Source organism: Dendrobates tinctorius, unplaced genomic scaffold, assembly GCF_039654945.1.
Source record: "Dendrobates tinctorius isolate UK_male_01 unplaced genomic scaffold, ASM3965494v1 ptg000003l, whole genome shotgun sequence".
Lineage (NCBI taxonomy): Eukaryota > Metazoa > Chordata > Amphibia > Anura > Dendrobatidae > Dendrobates > Dendrobates tinctorius.
The window spans coordinates 52813646-52838338 of record NW_027361671.1 but is presented as its reverse complement, the minus strand read 5'-3'; the positions used below and the strand labels follow the sequence as shown (position 1 = coordinate 52838338).

Below are 24693 nucleotides of genomic sequence, written 5' to 3'. Positions count from 1 at the left end.
TTTTGAATCAGGCGCCCTGCGGCGCCGTGCCGCATCGCCAGATCCGTGATAAAATGTGCAAACCGTATGTGCCGGATCTGTCTTTTTCCCGGATCCGGCAAGCGGATCTGTCGATAAGCTGGATCCGGCACATACGGTTTCATCCGGTTTTCCATCTGTTTCATCCGTTTTTTTGCCGGATCCGGTTTTAGAAACACCCCCAAAACGTTATTGGCTACTGGATAACTACAGGAAACCTATATATACATTGGTTTTACACCCCTTGCTTGATAGGTTTTTGGAGATTGTTGGAGAGCAATAGGAAAAATGGAAGCTGTTATTGCAAACATCCTGCAGATATATGTGGATTTCACTTTTGAGGCCAATCGTTTGGCAATGATTGTCATGCAGAAGGAGCGAGAAAGAAAGCGTGTCATGCGTCTTTGTCGACGTCGGATTTGGATTCACTCTAACAGCACTGAGGATGACACGTGGGGTGTTTTCCACTTTTTATCTTGAGTTGCGAGCAAATCCAGAGAAGTTTTCTAATTATGTGAGGATGAAAGTGGAAAGCTTTGACTTTCTGGTGGACCGGGTTTGAGAACTGATCCGGAGACATGATACCTACCGCTTCTCCATCTCGCCAGCAGAGCGTTTGATGGTGACTCTACGGTAAGCCATTTTCTTTTTTTTTTTTAACTCAAAAGCAGACTCGTAACTGTTATGATTCTCCTCCTAACTGTAATGTTGTTGCTGGTATTTTGTATTAATTATTGTTTTTGCCTTTTTTCAGATTCCTTGCAACTGGCGAATCCCTTACCTCGCTACATTACCAGTATAGGATTGGGATTTCAACCTTATCAGGTATTGTCAAGCACACCTGCCGCACATTGTGGGACTGTCTACGGGAAGAGTTTATCCCACAGCCCACAATGGAGAGGTGGCTGGAAATAGCTGACTAATTTTACAACATCTGTCAGTTTCCTAATTGCCTGGGTGCAGTTGACGGCAATCTCATCAGGATCACAAAACCAGCTGGTTCGGGATCTGAATTTTTTTAACTATAAGAAATATTTTTCGATAGTGCTGATGGCCATTGCAGACGCCAAGTACAAATTCATTGCGGTGGATATTGTGGCCGCTCCAATGACTCCCAAGTTTTTAAACTGTCAGCAATGGGACGTAATTTGTATGGAAACACATTCCAATTTCCACCTCCCAGACCGCTACCTCAAACTTCAGAGCCACCGCTGCCATTTGTATGCGTTGGGGATGAAGCTTTCCAACTGTCGGAACACTTGCTCAAGCCATACGCAAGTAGAGACTTGACGCCAATCAAGAGTGTTCAATTATCGGTTGACACGAGCATGGAGGATGGTGGAATGTACATTTGGAATTTTGACCACAAAATGGAGAGTACTGTTGACTGCAATTAACTTGAAAACTGACACACTGGATGAGGTGGTCAAAGCATGTGTGGTCCTACACAATTTTGTTATTACCAGGGAACCGATTGCCATTGAAGACAATGATGTAGAAACCACGGAATATGCCGGATGCGGCGCCTATAGGCTTCCATTATATTAAAAAAAAAAAAAAAAAAAAAAAGCATTATCCGGTTTTGCGATGTAGACAAAAAACGTTACATGTAACGTTTTTTCCAGACGCACCGCGTGCCCATGCGGCGTAATGCGGCGCCAATGCAAGTCAATGGGGTAAATACCGGATCCGGCGATAAACAACGCCGGATCCGGTTTTTAGGTTTTTTGCCGCAGACCGCCGGATTACAAAAGCCTGAAGTGTGAAAGCAGCCTTACAAATCTCCAAGCCTCATTGATTTCCTTTATATGGAATAACAAAACACCGAGAATAGCAAAAAACATTCTCTACAGTCATAAATCTTGTGGTAGAGCTGGTTCCCCAAATATCACGGCTTATTACACTGCAAATTTAGTCAAACAAAGCGCATTCTGGTGGCCACATGATAAGACACCAGCTTGGCATGAACTAGAATTGTCTTTTAGCAATTATAAACCTCTTCACCTACTAATTCTGAACCAACGCCTTCATAAAAAATTAATTGAAAACTCTCATCCAATTTTTGAAGCTATTTCTGAAGCTTGGAAAAAGTCTTCTGTTCCAAAAATTTGACCTATCAGTTATTTTTCAAGCATGCAATCAGACTATTGACCCCGTTTGGTCTGCACTTGGTCTCAAAAGACTCAAAGATTTATACGATGGTGCTCTTTGTACACCGTAACAAACTCAAGAATAGATTTCAATCTACTACTCCTGCTTTCTTACAATATGTCATCCTTAAAGACAAACTCCATGAGTTCCTTGCTATTTCATCAAAAATTTCTGAACCAGCAGTTAATTTTATTTGTAATATAGACCATAATATTTTCTGGAGTTTTGAGTATACTTGCAAGTGGTGTAATAATAGCTTTGCAGTGGTCAAGACTCAAAATATTATCAAATGGGAAAACGAATTACATACAATAATTGACCCTCCTGACCTTGAACAGGCATGCTCCCTCTCGTACGCCTCTACCATTTCCTTATCACTATAAGAGACCCACTTCACACTTTTAACAAGATGGTATTATACCCCTGTAAGACTCCATAGAATCAACCCTGACAATTCTCCGCTCTGTTGGAGGGGTTGTGGAAGGCCAGGAAATATTTTGCATATATTTTGGCAATGTCCCAAAATTGTCCCCTTTTGGTGAAAGGTTTCAAATCTTATCGATTTTATCTTAGGAACGCGACTTATTTTGTCTCCTCGTCTGGCCCTTCTTTCTCTAGACGCTGACAAAATTGACCCTACTAACAGGCTGTTGATTATGCACATTTTACTAGTTTCCAAACACAATATCGCTTTCCTTTGGAAAAATCCAAAACCTCCACAAATTAACGATATTATAGACAAAATTAGCCTTCATCATTCCTTTGAACTGAAATTTGCACATATGCATGATCAATTTGCCAAGCATGCTAGGAAATGGTCTAGATGGCTGGAGCTGTTCTCTTAAGGTCTTCAACCAGAGTGCGCCTGCCTAGGCCCCTTTGGGGTTAGGTCTTTGGCTTGGAACAAATTTAATATATTATATGCTTAAATACTTTTGTAATAGTTCATTGTATAATATGCTTCTGCATTAACATGTTACATTTTATGTATTATTTACATTTGGATACTGTTGTCCTTCCTCTTTTCCTTCTTCCTTTTCATCTTTCCTTCCCTCCCCTACACCTTCTTCCCCATTTATTAAAACTCCAATAAAATGGAAAACGAAGTGCTGCCCATTGGATTGTCAATGCAACCCTCTTCTCCCACTCTTGACACACTGATAGCAACACCACAGAAGAAATGCTAGCACAGACTTCCAGTATCCGTTGTTTCCAATGCTGCACATCACGTATCTTCACAGCATAGACCATTGCTTTCAGATGACCCCAAAGATAAAAGTCTAAGGGGGTCAGATTGGGAGACCTTGGTCACCATTCAACTTGCCCACAGCTATCAATCCACTTTCTAGGAAACTGTTCATGTAGGAATGCTCGGACCTGACACCCATAATGTGGTGGTGCACCATCTTGCTGGAAAAACTCGGAACGGGTCATCTTCAGTGCATAAAGAGGGCAACACATCATCATGTAGCAATTTCAGATATCCAGTGGCATTGAGGTTTCCATTGATGAAGAATGGCCCCACTATCTTTGTACCCCTATACCACTCCTGTGCAGCATTTGAAACAACAGATACTGGAAGCCTGTGCTAGCATTTCTTCGACGGTGTTGCTTTCAGTGTGTCAAAAGTGGGAGAAGAGGGTTGCATTGACAATCCAACACAATGGGCAACACTTTGAACACATTTTACAAGTGGTCATAAACTTGTAAATAACTCGTGACAGAATAAAATTGTTAAAATCAAGCACACCATTGTTTTTCTTGTGAAATTCTCAATACGTTTGATGTGTCACATGACCCTCTTCCCACTGGAAAAAATAAAGTTGGAACCAAAATGACTGACTTCAAAATGGCCACCATGGTCACCACCCATCTTGAAAAGTTTTTCCCCTCCCATATACTAATGTGCCACAAACAGGAAGTTGATATCACCAACCATTCCCATTTTATGTAGGTGTATCCATAAAAAGGCCCACCCTGTACTTTACATGGATCTCTTTGGTAATATTGTTCCATGGTTTTTATCATAGAACCGATTGACTGTGTATTGCTGTGGATCTTCCAAAAGTAAATGCGCAATTTAAAACCAACTGCATTTTCTCTGTTTGGGAATGTACTGAAATATTTTATATGTGAATGGGTTGTGTGCTAACTGCACGTACATCGTATTAAAATTCTACAATAGACAACAACAAATAGACAATACATAACAAATGTGAAATATGAGAATCTGAACTAATAAATTTGAATTTTTTGTTTCTGTAGGATCTATTATGGCGAGCACAAATGCCGTGTTGGTTTATTTTGGCAATCTGAAACCTGTCAGAAAAGGAGATTCAGTAATGTATGGATTTGTTTGAATCAGAAGATGTCATTCAAGAGGGCAATAAATGTCGAAAATTTAAGTTAACTTATCACGCGGAGGAGATGAGGTAGTGACATAATGGCTTTAAAGGGAAGGGGTTTTTGAAGTTCAGAAAAAAAAACGGTAAACTTTGAAATGCATAAAATGATCATTCATTAGGGCTCATTGTGATGTGCATTTTTCAGATATGTATTCTATCTGTGTTCTTAATGGATAGAATGTGAAATTTTCATAGCCTGCAGGACTGTCCACACGTCTGTGTTTCTTGCAGACTGTGTGTCAGTGTAAAAATCATAGAGAAGCATACTTTTTTTTTTTTTTTTTTTTTTTTATCGGCAACAACGATAAAAAATACCAATATAAGTCTATGGGTCCATGAATATCATAGACAGCAAACTGATGGAATCAGTGTAGTTATTTCTCTGTCCATGATTAATATTGGACTGAATAGGAGAATATATTATTATTGATCCATAAATGAAAATCATTGATCGTAACAACTGGCACATAAAGCCAACACTCATGAATCTCTGATCTAAAACATTGATGTCACTGTTATTTTATTTTTTTTTGCTTACGTGAAACGCACATATGTCTTAATGAGGTCTTACTCAAATGATTAAATCCATGTTTTCCTTTCACCCATGACAGCACAACTGAGAGAGGGATCCGCTCACCAAGGACAGGAAACCAACTGAAATAAAAGGGTGGTACCCTTCCCTCGCATCTGTTGGTTTCCTGTCCTTGATGGGGGATCTGATGCTGAAAGCAAAGCAGTGGAATAAGCACTTACCCAGGCCCATCTTGGCATCTGGAAGAGCGGCTGTGAGCCTGCAATGCTGGCTACAGGTGCTGGAGGGTCGTCTGCTGGTCATCTGGAGGCTTGTGCATTTGTGCGTGGCAGTGACTGATGCCCCGTATGTTTCCTCCCGCGGTGCTGTCTCAGACTGCATGAGACCCGCTGGTAGATTGCACATCTGGTGATATCAGGGAGGGGCATGTCTGGAAGATGACGACAACGGCGCTCTTGGTTGACATCAGTGAAGCAGTGTACACTGGAAATGGGCGCACCCAATCACGTCAGGGAGGGGATGTGCTGGGAAGATGGAGGAGTCACTGAAGCAGGGCTCGCTGGGAAATGGTAAGCCCTAAGGAGTCATGCCGAGAGGCATGTGACTGAAAGTAAAGGTACTGTCACACTTAGCGATGTACCAGCGATCCCGACCAACGATATGACGCGGTCAGGATCGCTGGTACATCGCTAAGTGGTCGCTAGTGAGCTGCCACACAGGCAGATCTCACCAGCGACATCGCTGGGGACAGGGGTCGCTACTCACCTGTCACACTAGGCGATCCTGACGTCCTCCCGCCCGGCTCCACGCTCGTCGCTCGTCTCTCCACAGGAAGCTGACAACGAGAAACAGTCCTAGACGTTCTCGCGCGATCAGCGATAACCAGCGGGGGAGCCGGTCGTTGGTAAGTATCAGACACAGCGATATCGCTAGCAATATCGCTATAACATCACAAGACTCAGGACTCTTCAGCATCCAGAGAGGATCAATTATACATCCTAGACCAGCCTCTGAATCAAGTACCCTTGAAATGACAGTGGGTGGTGAGTGACCTATGTGAATGTTCACCTTTTTAATGAGACCCCTTTTCTTTTTTTTTTTTTTCACTAGGAAAAGTCTAAAAAAGCTAGATTTCAAAGAAAGAATTGAGAGTGCGCAGTGTCGAACCCCACTAGCAGGTGACTCACAGAAAAAACTGCTCACACTGCATACAGAAAACAATTTGTAAGGAAACTCCTGAGTTCGCCTCAAATCTTGAGTTTGTCATCAAGGTGGAAGTGGAAGGTTCCCTTAAATCACTAAGGAGTAAAGGGAAGAAAAGATACAGAGAAATTTCCTCCTTGTCTGAAAATTCCCTGATGTCCGAGAGAGACTGAGTACGAGAGACCTCATCATCTTCCTCATCTGTTAGTGATATGGGGGAAAGGCAATGGTTTTTCAGAGAGGGTACGGACAAATTTATTAAGGCTGTTAGAACAACTATGGGCCTTAAATAAGAAAAGATTTCTAAATTCCTAGAAGTCGTAATGTTTGGGGGTTTGGAACACAAGGAAAAGGGGTACTTTTCCAGGTAATATCAAGATACATATGCTTATTAAAAAGGAGCAAAGGATGTCAGATAAGAGCAGAGCATTATCCTCACCTTCAAAAAAAGAGGTATTTTGAAGAAAAGGATCTGGAGATATTGGAAAAAGTTCCAAAGATAGATGTAGCACTGTCAAAATATTAAAAGAAATATGCCTGGCCCTTTGAGGACACTGGTGTCTTGAGAGGCCCTCTGGATAAGAAGGTAGAGGGGTACTTGAGACACAGGTGGGAAGTTGCAGCAGGCATTTTGAAACCAGCAGTTGCAGGGACCTACACTGCATGTTTGTTAATGATCTGGTTGCAGCAACTGGAAGAACAATTAAAGGATAAGACCCAGAGGGATGAAATTCTGCCTAACCTGCCATTGATGCAAGGAGTTGCAGCCTTTTTAGTGGATGCCTAGTCAGATTCAATGAGACTAGCAGCAAGATCTAAAATCTGTCTAGCGGGGCTAGGCAAGCCTTGTGGCTAAAGGGCTGCCCTGGAAAAATTGGATGATATTGTCATGATTGCTCTGCATTGCTATGCTGTTCAATGGAAATTGTCTTTCTGAGCTGTCTGTGTCTTGATTGACAGCTTGGTTGTCCAATACTGTGATGAGCTTGCTGGGCTGTTGGTGCCTTGATTGACAGCTCTGCTTTCCAATCTGTCACTGGGGTGTGTGGGACTTTCTGCAGGTGTTCAGTTTTCTGGTAATAGCATAGCTACTTAACAGCTGTCTGCCCACATTCCCTGCCAGATGTAGTTTGTGCTTCTTGGTGAGTGTTAGCCTGATTCTGTTGCTCTACGCTCTGATGTTCTGCTACATTAACCTTTGGACTGTGCTCTGACTACCCGTTTGTCTTGTCCTTTGGCTTTTGATCTGCTATCTCTTGTTATTGACCCTGGACTGTGACCTGACATACACTTTTGTCTTATCTACATACTCTCTCGGTATTGACCTCGAAATGTCTGACTCTTCTGCCTCTCCGCCTGTCCGTGAGTAGTGACTAACATCACATTACGTCGGGCCCTATACTTTTTTTTTTTTTCCCCTGAACAATGGATCCAGTTTGTGCAATTTGAGATTAGGTGACGAGTCTAACCCAGATGGTTCACTATCTGGCCAGGGATCACCAGAGGCTAGAATCATCACAGTCCCAACTACAGGGTCAGTTTAGTACTCTGGGTGGCTTCCAAAGCACTCCACTGTCGACAGTAGTTATGTCTCCTGGACTCTCTGATGTACAGTTGAATTCCCCCCGAGCCAGTTGTGATACTTCCTGACAGATTTTCGGTGGTGGGGGAGGATCAATTTAGAGAGACAGAGAGAAGAGCTGTAAATTAGTTTTTACTTTACGACCCCGGTCTTCTGGGGATGAGTCCCAGTAGGTGGGTATAAATATGTCCCTATTGCGTGGGAGTCCTAAGATTGGGGTATTCTTTGTCACCACTAACCCCAAAATGCTCCTCTGTTTACGCCTTTTTTGATGCTTTAGGGGTGATTTATGACAAACCTGATATGGTCCAGGTCGCAGAGATTAAGATCATGAACCTGACGCAAAGGTGCCACACCGCTGAAGATTATAGTTCAGAGTTCCAGCAATTTTCATCTATGGTTCTATGGAACGATGCTGCTCTCAGGTGTCCGTTTCGCCATGGCCTTACGGATGCTCTTAAGGACGCTCTGGCTTTGCATTCTCCACCCTGTTTGTTGGGGAAGGCCATTACTCAGGTCATTCGTATGGATAATAGAATTCGAGAGAGAATTGATGAGCGACAAGGGGCTTCGGTCATTCTTCCCGAGTCGGTTTCCTTAACTGAGATGGCACCAATGGAGGTTGGAACCACCAGCTCTCGGGCCGTGGAGAGGAGACGTCGGCGTGATCTTGGACTCTGCTTCTATTCTGTTCACATCGGACACTATCTCAAGGACTGCTCGATTCGCCGTCGGGAAATGCCTAAGTCTGGGTGATATTCAAAAAGGTCACCCAGACTTCCAGGTACCCTTTTACTTCTTAGGGGGTCATATTCCTTCATGCTGACACCCCTCAGGAGATCATAAGAGGAGCAACTAACTATAGGTGGAAGTTCTGGCTCTAGTCAGTATGGAGACACGGGGATCAGGGGATGCTCTAGTCCGCTAGCTTGAAACCGCATGGACCAGAGATCATCCCACTGAGCGCCCGCTCTCCTTTTACCGTGAGTGTAATACTACTTGGACAACACAGGGTGAGGGTAAAACCGTGTGGCAATATTTTATTGAACCACAAAACAGGCAAATAACACATAGAACAGTCCCAAGATGGTACAAAATTAGTCTCCTCCTTCTACTCACCGACATAAGAACAACTGAGACTTCATATCTTCCAGGACCCACTACCCCTCACCTGTGGCATGTACAGAGAGAAGGTAATGACAAGCATAGGAAGCCGACAGTCTATTGAGGTAGAAGGCCAGCTGACCGGAGGGTCACAAGCTGGCTTTTTCGAACATCTCCATGGAGCCAAGTGACCAGTGGGTCACAATCCTGGCTTTCCCAAACGTATCCATGGGGCTCAGGTGACCAGCGGGTCCAAATCCTAGCTAGTTCAAACTTATCCATGAGTTCAGTTTTGGTCAATGGAGCAGATCTGTATTCTTTCAGCTGGGGCTGTGGTCCCCTAAATTGGCATCCTGTAGAATGTCAAATCTGTGTCCCTCGTGATGGAGCCATGATATGGCAGCTATCGTGTGGCGTGTTCTTGACTGTGGTTTTGTAAAAAGTCTCTGGATCTCTTGGATGTATGGATGTATATCGTTACAGAGGCATTTCCCCTTTTTATAGTTCACAACTGTTCTTCAAGCCATTATTCACAGATCAAGGTGAAGGCATGATGAGATTAACTCACATTGTTTATTTAGTTTATCCTTCAATGTTTGCAAGTCAACAAACTGCATGGCCTGGTATAATGTGTGAACAACATTTCGGCAAACATCATTGTTCGGTGACCATGTATCTTTGTTTTGCAAAGATAACTACAACAAACTATAGGAGCTGATATAAGTGGTAAATAGCAACCATTCATCAATTTACACTTGTAAATTTAACCCACAAGAAGAGTCAACATTTCAGACTCTTGACCAACCTAAGAAAAAAGCACATAAATTCAAAAATCAACATATAGATAACAGTTTATGCCTCCTGGCTTACTGAAAATAGACGTCTGGATAATTAAGATAAAATGCTGTGCCATCACAATCAGGAAACAGGTTTTTGGTGAAGTGACAGCAGAAACGAATGGGATTTTATTCCCCACCGTTTTTTGATTTAAAAAAACCCAGAGGTACGTTCCGAATTATTACCAATTTAAAACACCTGAACAGGTTCCTAAAGTACCTGGCCTTCGAGATGAAATCAATAAACATGGCTATAAAGCTTCTATTTCAGAACTTCTACATGGTATTCATAGACAAAACCCAAGGCTGAAACAAAATACTCTGCTTTACCACATGGTAAGTTTTTAATATTAGAGATTAGGACCATGCCGAACTTCGGTACACCTTGACGTTGGTGGGATGGCTTTTACGTTTTTTAATCAAAAACGATGTTTACTAAGTCCCCAATGTTATTTATATGCACTATTGCTTTTACATATTTACTTACAGCAGGGTATTTATTTTGTTTGTCTTGTCTGTTTTTTTGGCCAGTGTGAACATGCTCTTATTTTGCAAGCATACCAACTTTGGCTTCTCTATGGCTCCGAGTCTTCACCAAGGTAATGGCTCAAAATGGCAGCTTATCTTCAAGTTCATGATATTCTGATTGTCCCATACCTGGATGACTTTCTAATTGTGGGGAAATCGGAGGAACACTGTGCAGCACAGTTGGAAGGTGTCAGGAGCATCTTAGAAATGCTAGGCTGAATTGTGAATGCACAAAAATTAAGACTAAGGCTGGTAAAAACCCAGTTCTTTATAGGTCTTATACTAGACTCTGAGATCCAGGCTTGCCTTCTTACTAAGGCAAAAAATGAACAAATTAGCTTCCCTGGTATCAGCAGCAGTGAACGATTCGGAAATGGCATTTAGGAAGGCATTGTCATTGTTGGAGACTCAGAATTCCTGTATCCCGGCGGTGTTATGGGCCCAGTGGCATACGAGACGGCTTCAGTGGGAAAATTGTCAGCGCAAAAACAATTGAGAGGACATTTGGAAGGAAGGGTGAATTTTTCTTCCGTAACCAGAAGTTCCCTCTCGTGGTGTATAGACAGAAGAAATCTGTCATCAGGTGTTCAATGGATGCCTTGAGTAAGCAATATCATTACCACAAGCAGGACTGGTTGGGGGGGCACATAATGTATGAAAGATCAGACAGTACAGGGTTCTTGGTGAATTTGAGAGGGGAATTCTTGCTTGGAATTTTGAAAGGTCACCGTTCAAGCAAAAAAGGAAGAACTTGGAATTTTTTTTTTTTTAGATTTTTCAGGTGAAAAATTAGGGGGAATGTCCCAATTAAAGCTAGTTTAGAATTTCTCCAGAAACGGTTAGAGCTAGGAGTAGTACCTATAGGCCGGGGTCACACTAGAATATAATACGGCCAAGAGCTGTGCGATAAAACATCACATAGCGCTCGGCCCAGTGTTATTCTGTGGGGAAGCTCACATCTATTATTTTCTCATGCCGCTTTGGCATGAGAGAACAATCGATTGGCAGCGAGACCATGCTCACTCATACCCAAACAAGTCTATGGGTGTGCGTGAAACATCGGAATGCACTCAGATACGCCGAGTCAGGCCTTGGAGGAGATGGAGAAATTACTTCCTCTACATTCTTCACAACAGTAGCATGAAACTCAGCTCACACTTGCAGCAATGAATTGGTTTTTCTTGTATATATAATTTTTTGGAGGTCCTCTCCTGCTCTGTAACCCAGCTGATGTAGAGGAGTTACTGCCCCTTTATTTCAGTAGGCTTCCTGTCCTTGGTGGGCGGATCCCTCTCTCAGGTGTGCTGTCATGGCTTCTGGAAAAAACAATAACCTGTAAGTAAATTTTGTATTTACCAGCCCTCCACTAGTCTTTGTTTACTGTGCTGTAACTACGTCATCCCCCACCTCCCACATGACCTCTGCAGCCCATTACTCTTCTCAGCGATATACAAGGGCATCATTTTCTCCATTGCTTACAGTTTTTATGAACATGGAACCCCACCCTTCCAATGTCATTTGAAAATACTATTGCAATATGCTTTTCATCTTATTGTGCAGGTCTGCAATTCACTGGTATTATTAGAAAGGTCATCAAAAGGTGGAGTACATTAGTCACTTTTATTTTTAAATGCACTGACAGGAGTGAGCAAATGGCTCCTATATAAACAACAATGCAGCCATGGAGCATCTTCTATGATGATCCTGAATGGGTATTCAGCAGTATGTCTGCAATAAAATGTTAGTTGGACAATAATAACGTTATATAAACTTGGTGTTGAATTCCCACAATAAGTTTTTGGTGAGTGACATTATATTTTCGCTGAACCAAAAGGCAGTTTGGTACTTCCAGCAAAGTAGATGGGAATTAAAGGGAATCTGTCACCCATTTTTAGTGATATCATGTAAAGATATAACCCAATTGTGATTTCCAGCGCGGTCTATGCTCCGGAAGTGTGTCCTGCATGTGAAGACTTCCGGGGCATAGCCCGCTCTGGAAAACACCGGTGCATGCGCAGTACCGATTATATGCTTCGCCCAAAGTTGGGCAAAGCATACTGCGCAGGCGCCGGAGCCCTTTTCAATGCGCAAGCGCGGAAAACGTTATCTGTGATATTCACAGATGAAGATTGCATTCAGCAAGTCAAGGAGGGGGGAGAAGGCGAATAAGCCCCGCTCATCGGACCGGACAGCGGCGATTTGCATACATCTCCAACAAGATAAAAAGTATTTATGCATCAAAGGTACGAGGTCAAGGGGAATAAAAAATCCTAATAGAATCCTTATGGGACACACAATTGGGTGATATCTTTACATGATATCACTCAAAATGGGTGACAGATTCCCTTTAAGTCATATTCACGCGTTCAGTATTTGGTCAGTATTTTACAACTGTATTTGTAAGCAATTTCTCACCCATTCCTGGTTTTGGCTTCCAAATACTGATTTAAAATAAAGACAAAATACTGAACGTCCCCTTATAGAGTTTTATTTTCGACTTTTCTCCATAGCATTGCATTAGATGTGGGAAACACATGTAATCAGCAAATGACTGTATCAATAACATTTTGTCAAAGGCTAATAAAAGGACATATTAACCACTTTACCCCCAAGGGTGGTTAGCACATTCATCACCCGGCCAATTTTTACAATTCTGACCACTGTCCCTTTATGAGGTAATAACTCTGAAACGCTTTCATGGATCCCGGTGATTCTGACACTGTTTTCTTGTGACATATTGTACTTCATGTAAGTGGTAAAATTTCATTCAAATAACTTGCGTTTATTTGTGAAAAAAAACAGAAATTTGGCGAAAATTTTGAAAATTTCACACATTTTCCAACTTTGAATTTTTATGCACTTAAATCAGAGATATGGCACACAAAAAACTTAAGTAACATTTCACATATGTTTACTTTACATCAGCACAATTTTGGAACCAAATTTTTTTTTTTGCTAGGAAGTTACAAGGGTTAAAAGCTGACCAGCGATTTCTCATTTTTGCAACACCATTTTATTTTTACGGACCACATCACATTTGAAGTCACTTTGAGGGATCTATATAATAGAAAATACCCAAAAGTGACACCATTCTAAACACTGCACCCCTCAAGGTGCTCAAAACCACATTCAAGAAGTTTATTAACCCTTCAGGTGCTTCACAGGAATTTTTTTTTTTCACAGAAAAATTACTTCAGGTCCAATTTTTTTTTTTTTTATTTTACCAAGGGTAACAGGAGAAATTGGACTGCAAAAGTTATTGTGCAATTTCTCCTGAGTACGCTGATGCATGATATGTGGGGGGAACCACTGTTTCGGCGCATGGCAGAGCTCAGAAGGGAAGGAGCACCGTTTGACTTTTTCAATGCAAAATTGGCTGGAATTCAGATCGGACGCCATGTCACGTTTGGAAAGCCCCTGATGTGCCAAAACAGTGGAAACCCCCCCACAAATGTCACCATTTTGGAAACTAGACCCCCCAAGTAACTTATCTAGATGTGTGGAGAGCACTTTGAACCCCCCAGTGCTTCACAGAAGTTTATAATGCCCGGGCGTGTAAATAAAATCCTATTTTTTCCACAAGCATGATCTTTTAGTCCCCAATTTTTTTATTTTCCCTAGGGTAACAGGAGAAATTGGACCCTAAAAGTTGTTGTCCAATTTGTCCTGAGTACGCTGATACCCCATATGTGGGAGAAAACTACTGTATGGACACACGTCGGGGCTCAGAAGGGAAGTAGTGACGTTTTGGAATGCAGACTTTGATGGAATGGTCTGCGGGTGTCATTTCGCATTTGGAGAGTCTCTATTGTGCCTAAACTGTTGAAACTCCCCACAAGTGACCCCATTTTGGAAACTAGACCCCCCAAGGAACTTATCTAGATGTGTGGTGAGCACTTTGAACCCCCAAGTGCTTTACAGAAGGTTATAACGCCCGGGCGTGAAAATAAAAAAATCATATTTTTTTCCTAAAGGTAACAGGAGAAATTGAACCCCAAAAGTTGTTTTGCAGTTTGTCCTGAGTAGGCTAATACCCCATATGTGGGGGGTACAACACTGTTTGGGCACATGGCAGAGCTTGGAAGGGAATGAGCACCATTTTGACATTTTCTACGCAGAATTGGCTGGAATTGAGATCAGACGCCATGTCGGTTTGGAGAGCACCTGATGTGCCCAAACAGTGGAAACCCCCCAATTCTAACTCCAACCCTAACCCCAACACACCCCTAACCCTAAGGCTAAGTGCACATGGTGCAGAAAATTTCTGCTCAAAAACCTGAATCCCTTCCCAGAAACCGCACCTATTGTCCCAGGGGGGGACATACAGTTGTGGCCAAAAGTATTAACACCCCTGCATGTCTGTCAGATAATACTCAGTTTCTTCCTGAAAAAGATTGCAAACACAAATTCTTTGGTATTATTATCTTCATTTAATTTGTCTTAAATGAAAAAGCACAAAAGGGAATGAAGCAAAAAGCAAAACATTGATCATTTCACACAAAACTCCAAAAATGGGCCAGACAAAAGTATTGGCACCCTCAGCCTAATACTTGGTTGCACAACCTTTAGCCAAAATAACTGCGACCAACCGCTTCCGGTAACCATCAATGAGTTTCTTACAATGCTCTGCTGGAATTTTAGACCATTCTTCTTTGGCAAACTGCTCCAGGTGCCTGATATTTGAAGGGTGCTGTCTCCAAACTGCCATTTTTAGATCTCTCCACAGGTGTTTTGTGGGATTCAGGTCTGGACTCATTGATGGCCACCTTAGAAGTCTCCAGTGCTTTCTCTCAAACCATTTTCTAGTGCTTTTTGAAGTGTGTTTTGGGTCATTGTCCTGCTGGAAGACCCATGACCTCTGAGGGAGACCCAGCTTTCTCACACTGGGCCCTACTTTATGCTGCAAAATTTGTTAATAGTCTTCAGACTTCATAATGCCATGCACACGGTCAAGCAGTCCAGTGCCAGAGGCAGCAAAGCAACCCCAAAACATCAGTGAACCTCCGCCATGTTTGACTGTAGGGACTGTGTTCTTTTCTTTGAATGCCTCTTTTTTTCTCTTGTAAACTCTATGTTGATGCCTTTGCCCTAAAAGCTCTACTTTTGTCTCATCTGACCAGAGAACATTCTTCCAAAACGTTTTAGGTTTTTCAGGTAAGTTTTGGCAAACTCCAGCCTAGCTTTTTTATGTCTCGGGGTAAGGTGTGATTTAGTTATTGCCAACGCCTGTTAGGTGCCACAGGTAAGTTACAGGTGCTATTAATTACACAAATTAGAGAAGCATCACATGATTTTTCGAACAGTGCAATACTTTTGTCCACCCTCTTTTTTTTATGTTTGGTGTGGAATTATATCTAATTTGGCTTTAGAACAATTCTTTTTGTGTTTTTTCATTTAAGACAAATTAAATGAAGATAATACCAAATAATTTGTGTTTGCAATCATTTTCAGGAAGAAACTGAGTATTATCTGACAGAATTGCAGGGGTGTCAATACTTTTGGCCACAACTGTAACTGTCATGTGTCAGATCGCTGATCTGACTCATCACTGATTGCTGTGACAGATCAGCGATCTCACACAGGCACTGCACAAGGCTTCCTCATGCCTGCGCTGTGCAGGCAGTGAGATAGCCGGCTCCCTGCAGGCCCCCGGAGGTCCCTGCCACCATAATATATCTGGGGACCTGCAGGGAAGGAGTCCCCCACAGCAGCATTGCACTGCTGCGGGGGTCTCAGGGGAGCACAGAGGGAGCCCCCTCCCTGCCGATGCTTCCCTAAACCCCCGGTACACTGCGATCATGTTTGATTGCAGAGTGCCAGGGGTTAACGTGCCGGGGGCGGTCCGTGACCGCCCCTGACACACAGTGCCGGGTGTCAGCTGACACCCGGCCGCGACCAAGTGAGCGCCGCTGATCGCTTTGACGTACTATCCCGTCCTTGGGAATTAAGAAGGCACATGGATGGGATAGTACGTCATATGTCAGAATGGGGTTAAAAACAAAGCCGCTTTATTTAAAGGCTGACATAACAAAAAAAGACAAAAACCTTAGCATAAAACAACAGGATAAAAAAGCAAGTAGAAGAAAAAAACACTAAAAATGCAATAAAAAGTGACCTAATTTACTTAATATATGCAGAAATGTAAAAAATCTGAAACCTCAAACACTCACCAAATGCTCATGAGGATGTAGCCTAAAAGTACTTGGATGATACCAAATTATTAAAAGATATCAACAAAATCGAGGGCATTATTTTTTTTTGTAACTCGACTTAACTTTCCAAAAAGCCATCAGATCTTGTCCCTAAAGTTTCATTCAGACATCCGTATATGAACTGTGATAAAAGGACTGGGTGTAGGTCTGCTAACCCTAACAACAGTCTCATATTTGTCTATGAGGCTGTCAAGTGCAGGTTAGGAGACCCGGAGCAAGTTCATGCATCGTGGTCAGTGCTTGGACCATGCTTCATGACCATCTGAATGAGGCTTAAATTAGTACTTCTCTAAGGCCTTCTCAGAAGCAAGATTTTATGGGATAGCCCTGACAGGCATGCTACACTGCAATACGATGTGTAATACAAAAATCCCCTAAAGCCTCGTTCACACATTCAGTATTTGATCAATATTTTACATTAGTATTTGTAAGCTGAAACCAAGAATGGGTGAAAAATGCAGAAGTGGTGCATGTGTTTCTATTCTGCTTTTCCTCTGACTTACAAATACTAAGGTAAAATTAAATTCACCAAATTCGCAACGTGTTCGTGACGTTAGTGGAATTTTAAAAAGTAAAAATATATATAGGAAAGACATTGAAAGCTATAGACCACTTCCTGTTTGCATTTTTGGTTATGTAAAAAATAAAAATTGGTATTACCATGTCCATAACAATCCATGCCATTAAAATTACCATGCTAGCTTCACCATACGTTGTACCTTATACGAAAAAGATCATATAAAAAAGTGCAATAAAGACCAAAATAAAAAGTAATAAATTAAAAGGTAATTTTATTAAATAGAGCAATAAAAATATAAATAATGACAGCTGAGTCAGGTAAGGGCGCATATTTACCAAAATAAATCTACTAAACCCCTAATATTCTCATAGAGAGGTAATATTGACAAAAATGCCCAAGAAAGAAAAGTTTCCTCAAATTGTATTTATATATCTCATAGCGGCACTTCTAATAATATAACGTGTCAGAAAAAATAAAATTGAAAAATGTGATCACATCAAATAATTGATAGAACATACATTAATACACAAAGTGCAAGAAAATATATAAATATGTATTAGCGTGCTGAGGTGCATAGAGCAGCTATGAAGCAACAGGTTGAAGACACAATGTGCAAATAAGAAAAATAAAGTGCATGCTTTTAAGGTATAAGGGAATATCAGAGAGGCATTTTTACCTATGGAAAACATGCTGCCAGTTAATCTACATGCGTTTCGGCGCTTGCCTTCTTCCGAGGAGCGTGGTACTGGGGGGGTGGGCGTGGTGGAGGGCTTATACAAAAAAGCCAGAGTTGTAGTTTTTGGTAACCTTACTTCCTCAAAAGAATGTCATAAGTGATCAAAAAATTGTGTTTACCTAAATAATGCCAATAAAAACTAACTAAAAGCTCAGAGTGTAAGTGCAACAACACTACACTATAATAGTATAAAATATACAGATAGTTGCAAATACAAGACTGTGATGGGTCCATTCAGTTAATCACCAAAATGAGATAGCCACACACATTTCAGCCTAATTAAATGTCAGGTAAAATATCCTATAGGAATGGCCTGATGTGAGGACTATAGCTAAACTAGAAAAATCATATAATAGGATAATGAGGACCCAAAAGAAAAGCCATGGGAAGCTTAAAATGAACCTTCTTACCTTGGAGGTGCAAGTCTGTATCCTCTCAGTCACTCCATAGCACTTTAAATCATTAATCTTTATACTCTCCTGTTTTGTTTGCTAAGCAGTCTCTGTATTTTAATATGCATATTTTAAACTGATGAAATAAATATTTTTAGGATTATACTCTGAGCTTTTAGCTCTTTTTCTTTGTGTTAATATCTAAGTTTTGAGTTATCCATGGCTCATTGTTCTATGGGCATTAGTGTATACAATAAAAATCAATGCCTACAATAAATAATATTTATTACTAGCTGAAGAGCCCGGCGCTGCCCGGGCATAGTAACTAACTACGGTTAGTTATAACAAATTATAATGAAAAATATATATATATATATATATATATATATATTATACGCACACAGGGGTTGGACAAAATAATGGAAACGCCTAACGTTTTGGCATCATAATCTTCGAACATAAACATGCAAATCGTGACATATGGTAATGTTTTGTAGTTGATTATTTGTGATATGTGTATGTAAGTTAACTGTTTGTTTTGCAGAATTGTAAGAACATTGATGAGAACCTGATACCAATGGCAGACCTCTCGGATTTTCAAAGAGGCCAAATTGTTGGTGCTCGTATGGCTGGCGCTAGTGTAACAGAAAGTGCCCGAATGCTTGGCGTGTCAAAAGGTACTGTCTCCAAAGTAATGACTGCGTTTGAAAGAGAAGGAAAAACGTCCGCAGCAAAGCACAGATCCGACCGAAAGTCGAAGTTGACTGAGAGAGACCGTCGGACTCTAAAACGAATTGTGAGAAAGGATCGCAAGACCACGGCTCCGAAAATCACTGCTGAGCTCAATGAACACCCACAGAACCCAATTTCCACGAAAAGAGCTGCACAAATCTGGATTCCACGGAAGAGCTGCAATTTGAAAACCGCTGCTCTCAATGACAAATGTTTCCAAGCGTTTAGAGTGGTGTAGAAACCTCCAGAATTGGTCGCTCGAGCAGTGGAAACGTGATATTCTCAGACGAATCATCGTTTACCCTATTTCCGACCTCCGGCCGAGTGTACGATTGGAGACAGCTGAAAGAAGCATTCCATCCAGACTGCCTTCTCCCAACCGTAAAACATGGCGGAGGTTCTGAGATGATCTAGGGTGCTATTTCGTGGAGATCTACCAGGCTAATGATATCCCTTCATGGATGAATTAACAGCCGCGATTATTTAGGCATTTTGGGCGACCAAGTGCATCCTATGGCTCAAGCACTGTTCCCGAAGGGGAACGCCATCTTTCAGGATGATAATGCACCAATTCATACAGCTAGAATCGTTAAAGCATGGCACAAGGAACTTTGTAATGGCCCCCATCTGGCCCCCACAATCCCCAGACCTTAACATTATTGAGCATTTATGGTCGATTTTAGAGATTCAAGTTAGACATCGATTTCCGCCGCCATCGTCGCTCAAAGAACTGGAGGGTGTTTTAACTGAAGAATGGGCTACAATTCCTTCTGGAAACAATTCACACCTTGTATGAATCCATACCTCGGAGAATTGAGGCTGTAATTGCCGCAAAAGGTGGACCTACACCATATTGAACTAACTTTTGTTAATGTTTCCAGGTGTTCCATTATTTTGTCCAACCCCTATGTATATATGTGTGTGTGTGTGTGTGTGTGTGTATGTATGTATGTATGTATGTATATATATATATATATATATATATATATATTCTCTAAAGCTGAGTGTATAGCCCCACCCACTCCCCATAGCCACATTCACTATAATATCCCACATCGTCCCATCAGCCAGAGCCACCGGACTACTACCCCTAATATCCCACATCATCCAGTCAAAGCCACCGGACTACTACCCCTAATATCCCACATCATCCCGTCAGCCAGAGCCACCAGACAACTACCACTAATATCCCACATCATCCCGTCACAGCCACCGGACTACTACCCCTAATATCCCACGTCACCCTGCCAACCAGAGCCACCAGCTACTACCCCTAATATCCCATATCGCCCCATCAGCCTGGAGTCAGAACCAGAACGCTGAGTGGAATGGTCGTAACTTCCATACCGGGGATCCCTTTAAGAGAGGCCTGGAGTCAGAACCAGAGTGCTGAGTGGATTTGCCCTGACTACTATACCAATGATCCCTTTAATAGAAGCCAGGGGTGAGAATCAGAGCACTGAGGGATTTACCCTAACTTCCATACCAGGGATCCCTTTGAGAGGCCTGGGGTCAGTACCAAAGCGCACAGAACCAGAGCGCTGAGTGGATTTGCCCTAACTTCCATAATGGGGAGCCCTTTAAGAGAGCCTGGGATCAGAACCAGAGCGCTGAGTGGATTTACCCTGACTTGCATACCAATGATCCCTTTCATAGAAGCCTGGGTTCAGAATCAGAGCGCTGAGGGATTTGCCCTAACTTCCATACAGGAGATCCCTTTAAAAGAGCCTGGGGTCAGTACCAGAGCATTTGAAGGCAATTGCCCTGACTTCCATACCGGGGATCCCTTTAAGAGAGGCCTGGGATCAGAACCAAAGCGCTGGATGCGTTTGACCTGACTTACATACCAGAGATCCCTTTAAGAGGGAAGATGTGCCTATAGGATAGAGTATGTGTGATGGGTATATGGGCACGGGAGGGGGGATTCATTTCTGTCATGTGTTCTCTGCTCCTTTCTGGGGGCAGACAATGGCTGGGAGCTTATGTTCCCAGGGATGCTAGATTTCTCCCACCATGTCAGTGTCTGCTGAGGTGTTGTCAAGTGGGAAAATTTGCTCATAGCAACCAATCTTCTTTTAAACAGCTGTGGTGAAATGAGAGATGCTTAGTGATTGATAGCAAGGAAAACTGTTGCTCATAGCAACCAATCACAGCTCAACTTCTTTTGAACAGCTCTGGTGAAATTAAAGATGCTTAGTGATTGGTTGGTGATACACACATTCAGTTTTATTTATAGAGATAGCAACATTTATTCCATGGTGCTTTACATGTGAAAAGGGGTACACATATCGAAAAATAAGCTCAATAATCGTGAGCAAAATGAGTCAGCAATTGGTACAAGATGAGAGGACCCTGCCTGTGAGGGTGTTAGCGTGGCTGGTCTGGAGCCGGAATCTCCAGGAGTGGACCCTCTGGGTCGTGGCACGGAGGGGCCCCGGGCGAGCTGCCACGTGGAACCGACCCCTATACAGGGACCGTTGGGAGCAGGCCCAGGGGTTCGAGTACCACGGTAGCTGGTACCGAGAGGGGCGGCTCAGGATGGACTGGAGTAGGAGTGTGGGACTGAAGTGTAGATGACGGGACAGAGCTGGAACACAGGAGACAGAAGTGGAGTAAGACAGTAGACTGGAACGTGGTGGGACTGAAGCGTAGATGACAGGACAGAGCTGGAACACAGACAGGAATGGAGTAAGACAGTAGACTGGAACATGGAGGGATGGCTGGAGCAGGAACACAGGAGACAGGATGAGAGGAGGATGGAAGGACTGGAATACCAGAGGCAGGACTGGAGTAGGACGGGAGGACTGGAGCAGGATGGAACAGGAACACTGGAGGCAGGACTGGAGTAGGACGGACTGGAGCAGGATGGCACAGGAACACCGGAGGCAAGACTGGAGTACGACGGAAGGACTGTAGCAGGATGGAACAGGAACACCGGAGGCAGGACTGGAGTAGGACGGCAGAACTGGAGCAGGATGGAACAGGAACACCGGAGGCAGAACTGGAGTACAGCAGGGGACACGGATAGCAGGACTGCTAGGCTGTTGCAGGGAGCAGATGAGAACAGGACTGAGAGACTGCAGAGAGCACATGAAGAAGCGAGGTCCAGTGTGCTAGGAAACACAACGATCAGGCGCCTCCCTCAGGGGGAATCGGCCTGATATGCCCCTGTCTGGTCTGCCATTCGCCAGGGGGTGTTTCCGGGTCAGGGCATAGCTGGAGCACAAGAAGCAGAAGGGAGGCGCGGCCTATGGGGCATGCGCATTGCATGCAAAGATGCCGTTGGCCGCACGCCTGTCAGAGGTGACTGCTGTGGCTGTTGGGCGGCAAGGGGCTGCGGCGTGGGATCGATGGCCAGGTGAGTATGCCGAGACGGAGTGGGAGCGGAGGCCGGGTGAGTATGTCGGAACGGAGTGACAGTGGGCTTGCAGTCTACAAAGGATGGATGAGGATACAGTAGTTAATAATAGAGCTGGTCATGCAGCGGTATGGTGGAACGAGGATTACTGCGGGTTGTACGCTTGCTGGAAAAGGTAGGTGTGAAATATGGAAAAATGATATCAGATGCTGTGGCCCAAAATACTTGCTCCCAAACTCAGCCCCCACCCTTGGGATTCCCCAAGACCAATGTTTTTTCTTTAACTCTAGCAAGCAGGCCTTTGAAGCTCTCTCAGGGGGGAGACAGAAAGACCATAGACCCTGTGCCTCCCAGCACCAAGTTCCGCAATTATCACCAGGGTGTGAACTCTTGTGCAGCTAGAAGCCAACTGGCTCCTTTGTTTGACTCAGACCTCATGGCACTACAGGTCCCAGAAAAGCACAAGGCTGAGATATTGAATCTGGAAAATGACTGATAATAACAGAATGCAATATCTCTGAGCCTAGCCGAGCACATAATCAGAATCGGCATTCCATCCCTTACACGCCCGTCCCCTGCAGCCACCTGTAGAACCCTGCATTGTTATAAAGCATAGCTACCAGGAATTGCATATGGTAGGCATATTTGGTCTTCCAGCACAGATCCAGCAGAATCCAGTGGCACCTCTGCCGTTCCATTTAGAGCTTCGGGCAGAAAGTTATGGGCCTCCACAGTTCTGGCCTGGAAAATCATACTCTCAGATATGGGAGGAGGGAGGCTGCCCAGCCCAGGGGCTGGCGTAGCGTGTGGGAGGGAGCAACCTAGGGGATAATAAGCAGCTCCTCATTTTGGACTTAGTTTTTCTACTGGTAGTAGGCCCATTAGCTGACGTGGCCAGAGAATCACGTATGAAAGAGTGGACCTGTGATCCATCAGCGCCTCCCTGTGGTCACATGCTACATAACACAGTAATTGCAGTCTATCTGTACCCTACCCTTGTACTTCACTCCTGACTGTATACATGTATATTTGCTTTTGTATATATATATATATATGTGACGCCTCTGGCTAATACGTCCAAGAGTGGACCCTCTGGATCGCGGATCCGGAGCCCCTGGGCCGAGCGCACCTGGTGAAGACCGACCCCTGTACAGGGATCGTTAGGGGCAGGACCGCAGGGGGCGGAACCGCGACAGCCGGAGCCAGCAGGGACGACTCGGAGGACAGGCAGACAGAGCAGGAATAGCGGGGCGGAGAGGCGGAAGGCAATGGCCAGGAGACCACAGGAAAGGCTCAGCAGAGACCACGGGGAGAAGACAGACAGACAGAAATGGAACAGGAACAGGGCAGACAATGGAAACGGCAAGGACAGGCAGGGTAAACTGGAAAAGGGTATGGCCGATGAGTGCTGCAAGTCACAAACAATCACCAGGCGCCCTCAGAATAGAGAGGACGCCTGATATATGCGGAGACCGGAAGTGCGCCCTACAGACCCTCCCCTAGCGACGCCCCCTACTAACAGAAGAGGCCGGGGGAACGCGCGCGCGCGGCCTAAGGCCGGCGCGGCCACCCGTAGCAGAGCGGCGAGCAGCGTGGAAGAGCGCGCGGACAGGGGGACGCAGGTGAGAGGAAGCTGCGGCGGGCACCGCCGCTGAAGGGGCATCGGCGGGCACGGCCGCCGATGTCACAGTACCCCCTCCCATATGTCCTCTCCTTCTGAGGTTGGTTAGGAATCTTTTCATGATAAGGGGGGCATCGACATTCTCTCGGGGCTCCCAGGACCTCTCCTCTGGGCCAAAACCCTTCCAGTCGATAAGAAAAAGAGTCTTACCCTTGACCCTTTTCATAGCCAGAATGTCCTTTACTTCAAAGACATTGTTAGAACAAACTGGCGAAGGAGGGGACATGGAGGTTGGTTGGAACCGATTCAAGACCACAGGTTTAAGGAGCGAGATATGGAAGGCGTTAGGGACCCGGAGTGATGCCGGCAACCTCAATTTGTAGGCTACTTTGTTAATGCGCCCAAGAACTTCAAAAGGCCCGATGTACCGAGGACTTAGTTTGTAAGCAGGGACTTTCAGGCGGATATGTTTGGTAGAAAGCCAGACTTTGTCCCCGGGATGGTACGGGGGTAGATCCCTTCGTCTTTTGTCCGCGTGTTTCTTAATTCGGATGTTGGCTAGCTCGAGCGCCTCTCTGGTCTCCTTCCAAATTTGCGAAAACTCCTTGGCGAGAGTGTCTGCTGCAGGAACTCCAGACGATGCAGAAAAGGGCAATGGAACCCCAGGATTTAGCCCAGTTACCACAAAGAACGGTGTCTTGGACGTTGATTCGCTGGAATGATTATTATGAGCGAATTCCGCCCAAGGTAGAAGAGAGACCCA

General features: G+C 43.9%; 1 long non-coding RNA gene across 1 annotated transcript in view; it reads left to right on the top strand.

Annotated features, from left to right (window-relative positions):
* Positions 1–24693, top strand: part of LOC141055655 (uncharacterized) — a 65916-nt gene that overhangs the window by 26074 nt on the left and 15149 nt on the right. The window contains exon 2 of the long non-coding RNA XR_012221512.1: positions 4435–4601. This is a non-coding gene — a long non-coding RNA (uncharacterized lncRNA). The remainder of the gene's footprint in view (positions 1–4434; positions 4602–24693) is intronic.